The sequence below is a fragment of the Cynara cardunculus genome (genome assembly GCF_001531365.2).
Source record: "Cynara cardunculus var. scolymus isolate 2C chromosome LG 6, CcrdV1, whole genome shotgun sequence".
Taxonomy (NCBI): domain Eukaryota; kingdom Viridiplantae; phylum Streptophyta; class Magnoliopsida; order Asterales; family Asteraceae; genus Cynara; species Cynara cardunculus.
Window position 1 is genome coordinate 6,497,592 of NC_037533.1, and position 4,883 is coordinate 6,502,474.

The 4,883-nt window shown below is 31.0% G+C and overlaps 1 long non-coding RNA gene across 2 annotated transcripts; it reads left to right on the top strand.

Annotated features, from left to right (window-relative positions):
- The first annotated feature begins 417 nt into the window (after nucleotides 1-417).
- LOC112513981 lies at nucleotides 418-2,004 on the top strand. 2 transcript variants are annotated; one of them, XR_003069388.1, is made up of 4 exons: nucleotides 418-579; nucleotides 683-741; nucleotides 865-1,019; nucleotides 1,922-2,004. It is a non-coding gene; the product is annotated as an uncharacterized LOC112513981 (long non-coding RNA). The 2 variants fall into 2 exon arrangements; XR_003069387.1 differs by lacking the exon at nucleotides 1,922-2,004 and adding an exon at nucleotides 1,107-1,320.
- Nucleotides 2,005-4,883: the final 2,879 nt, after the last annotated feature.

Consider the following 4,883-nt stretch of genomic DNA (forward strand, 5'->3'; position numbering starts at 1 on the left):
ATAATAAAATAAAGAAATTAAAGAAATCACATAAAAAAAACTTTTAAATAGTTGATTTGATATTAACATTGATATACTTTTTTTCAAGTTTTTATGATATTTTGAAATTTATATTTTATTCAAAAATAAAATTATTATTGCTTTCTTAAAAACACATAAAATCGTATTATAACATCGACAGAGATAAATAATAAAATCGAACATTAAAATCGAGATGTGTCTCTGTCGATGTCATTATTAAAATCATATATATATATATATATATATTATCTTATTAAACAAATTTACCAAAAGTCTTAAAAGTCTTAAAATTTTAAATGACGAATATAACCTTGGTAAGTTTCTGCAGTCAAGACCTTCTCCCCAAGACGTCACTCCCCAAGACGACCTCCCCCGAGGCGACGTTTCAGGCAATTCCGTCGCTCCCAAGACGACGATTCAGGCAAAATCGCTCCCCAAGATGACGATTCATCACTCTTTCTACTCGAATCATCAATATATTAAAGCTCAATTACTTCCACCGCTCCATCGTCATCTTCTTTAATCCAGCTTCCATCGTCATCTTCTTCAATCTTCCAAGTAATCTTTTAGGGTTCTGTTTACACAAATCTATTTGTGTTATCGAATGTGTTCTCGAGTTTAGGGTTTGAAATCTGACCTGTGTTCTCGAATCTTTTTGTAGGTTCTCGAATCTTTGGTTCACACTGCTCATTTTGGACTAATTTTGGCGTGGTAGTATTGGTATACGCTCTCCATCCCCCGATTTTGGCCTCTGCATCTTCTACTCTTCTTTTAAACCTAAACACTAATTTACGTAATTGGTTATGAATGCTTCTTAATCATGTTTCTGTTACGTTACTATAGTGCTTTGGTGAGTGGTTGCTAGGGTTCTTGAAGGAGAAAGCTAATGCGTTGGATGAGACGGATGCTATGGTGGTTTTTGGAGGAATAAATTGGGTGATGAAATATGGGAACTCAAAAGGTCTGATGGAAGGAGGGCCATGTATTTCTCCAGTTAGGTATAGTTTCATTCTCTTCTCATCTAATTTCCTTTTTGTTCTTTGATTTCCCCTTACAATTTTTGTTTATGTGTTGTTCTTCATCAGGGATTGAAGTTGTATTCCCGATCAGTTGTATCTTGGAAGCAGTACAAGAGTTGTTCACTTTCACCCAATTATCATTTAAGAAACCAATCAGATTTTTTAAAATTGACGGGGATGGTTCTCTCACAGTTTTTTAATACCCAATTGTGTGATGTTAGTTACAGTCTTATTTCAGCCTTAGGGGTCCTGTTATGTATTTAAATCTGTGCCATTAAGGGAAATGCATTAAATATATGGTTTCTGTTGATGAAGGTTTCTAGCCTTTAATTTTATGAAAGAAAGTCCATTGAGACACAGTGTTTATTTTTAAGCTATTCAACTTGCTTCCAACAAGAATAATTGGCTACCAAGTTCACTTGATCTGATTATTTTGAATTTATAAACTTGTTCATGTAAAATGTGGAATTTCTTCTTGTGCAGTAAATAACCCACCATCGTAGAACTCCTAGAATTATGATGATGTTGCAAATCACTAATCTATCTTTTAGTTGTGTTTATTCCGTACTAACCCTTCTCACAAGTAGTTTGAATCAATTAAAATGATCAAAAGGGTAAAACATATATGCAAAGTAAAAATATTAAGAAGACAACATACGGAATTGATTTTCGAGTACTTACAAATATTCCCCATGGTTAAGTTATGATATGAAATATGCTTATCAACATACTCGAGGTTATTTGACTGGTAAGGCTCAATTTTCTGTTACAGACAGTTTTGTGTGGTTGACTCAACTAGGCTCATAATAGCATCAAAATGTTTGTGAGCTGCAAGCTTAATTCTGACACTTATAATTATGTTATTCAATTTGTATTTGCAGGCTTGTAGATAAGATCAATAGTTTAATTGGTCAGGACTCAAGCTCAAAATACATAATTGAGAGTTTCAAGACAAACAGGTGCTTCACTGGTATGCCTTCTGTTTGCATTGTTGACCTCATTTGTTGTGTAGGTTGCCATTGCAAGTGGGTCAAATTTGTTAGGAAGTGGTTTTTTCTCTTCCCTTTCCTAGCAAAAACCTATGTAATCCCACCTTTTAGAAATCCCTCCCTAAAAGAGCTCAAATGCATGAATCTTTATGTCTCTAGCAGTTATGGGACTGTTGTTGGATAATTAATGAATTCCTCTATTGCTAGCATCATAATCTAATAAATAAATTTCTCCATGAGCAATCAAAATCTAATGCACAAAAGCTTATTGTTTATGTAACAAGTTTAACTAGGATGGTTTGTTTGTTTTCATCTTAACGACCTTCAAGCTTTTTGTTCATAAAGACGTGTTGGTTATAAGGAATCGCGTTGTCTTATGTGTACAATTATTAATAAAACAATTTTGTTATGGAAGCTAAGGGGCCGTTTACCAAATGCTTACTCGGGTAAGTGAACACCAAGTTACATTACCTTACCAGATGAATATGTAAGGACCAAGAATCTTTCCCGGTAAGAGCGAGACAGGGACCAAGAGTCTTACCTGGTAAGTGACGAGGACGACTCTTACCACGGTAAGCGCTTACCGGATAAATTATTGCATACGATACCATTTGTGGACTAAAATCTTACCCAGTAAGTAAATAGTAGTGTTAAATTTTACCGGTAAGTGCTTACTGAGTAAGTGTTTGGTAAACGGCCCCTAAGACGGTGATTAATAGCTAATGTTGATGCAAACACAATGTAAAGTTGGAAGAAGTTGATTAAATTAGCTAATGTTGATGCAAATACGATGTAAAGTTGGAAGAAGTTGATTGGCTTCTTTATGTTTAAATGGTTTCCAAATCAGATTACTCAAGCGAAGATGATGATGGTTTTCAAAGCATAATTGAAGATGATCCTTTTTTCCTACTGCCTTCCTAATATTGTTGTTGGCTTTAATCCTTTTGGTGCATCTTTGATCATGGAATGTAACTAATACATATCATTCTTTTTCATATAATTGATGACAGATTTAACCCCATACATCTGGAACGTAACTAATCCTTTTGGTGCATCTTCCAAATATAATTGATCAAGGAATGTAACTAATCCTTTTGGTGCATCTTCCAAATATTGTTGAGTGGTGTTAATTACGAATTTGAATAATACATTGTTACTTTAATTATGCTTCTTGTATTAATATATATATATATATATATATAGAGAGAGAGAGAGAGAGAGAGAGAGAGTTTGTTTCAAATACAAAACCCATCGCATTTGTACAACCTATGCAATCCAATAAATTGAGATAATTATGGAAATGATGAGAGTTCATTTATTATGATTTGAATATTTATAGAAGATGAATATGGTTCATTGATTATGATTAATACTTTATATCAGAAAACAATCAAAACTTCTATAAAATCACATATTAATTAAATAAAATAGACGGTTGAGACTGAGTTGTATTGGTTGCACGAATGTCAAGGGTTGTATAAAATAACCACCTCTCTCTCTCTCTCTCTCTATATATATATATATATATATATATATACTACTGTATAAACTAAATTTATCAAAAGTYTTAAAAACAATTTYTAATGCACAAAGCACTATACATTTATGTACAAAGTTTCAAAAGTCTTAAAAACAACTCATAATGCATTAAGTACTACTACTTTATACATTATGTCTTAAAATATCTTAATCTACAATTAAAAAAAACATACAATTATCAATGCACATTATTACTTTTTCATTTCATGTTCTCAAGATACTTTCGACATATTTCACTCATGTCTTCACTATCTCATACCTCTATGTCTTCTTCCCATCTCCCAAGGTGAGATTCAAAATGATATTCATCATAAGTTATTAAAAGTTCTCTCAATCATCTCTCATTCAATTACTCTAGAACTTTTGGTCTCGCTCTCGATCTCTTGATTCTTTGCTCTTGATGTAAATCGAACACATTTGTGGAGTCGTTTAAATATGCTGGATTTTAAATATATTGGATTTTAAAATGTCATACAATTTTTTCCATCGATAGACTGTAATTGGAACCATAACTCTTATTTATTCAAATTATATTAATATGTAAAGACCAAGTGTAACTTATATCGTCATTAAACTTCTCTAATAAAACCAGTAAAACTTCAACATCGTTAAAATTTACAGCTCCCGCCGCATTGTGCGGGTACACAATTAGTATATATATATGTGATTATAAACACAATTCATTTTATTTTTATATACTAAGATCTGTTTTGCAAAAACAGTGTTATTTAAATAAGATAACCTTATGAGTCAATCTCTTTGAGTTGACAAAATCAATTTTATCTTCCTTTTTATGCACAAATCCTTATCCTAATTTTTTTTTTATTAATGTGCATCTCAAACTTAACCATAACTTAGTAACATATCAATGGTCAATTATCATGATATCATCTTAATACTTTTTGGATTTTCCTTAAGGGGAGTGCTAATGGCACCCCCAATAAGGGGTGTTGAATGCCTCGGGAATTGTAATTGATATAAGTCTTTAAATGTCAATGTCAAATAATAATAATTATGTTTTATTATTAAATATATACATACACACACATATATATATATATATATATATTCATTTATAATTTTAAGTTATATTATATAACTATTATATTATATTATATATTATATTTTGTTGTATTATTTATTCATTTTATTATTTATCTCAGTCGATGTTATAATATGACTTTATGTGATTTTAAGAAAGCGATAATGTTTTTTTTAATAAAAATATATCGATATTCGTATCAAATTAACTATTTAAAATTCCTATTTTTTGTGTAATTTTTTATTATAATTTAATTTAGGTACAATAACAAAG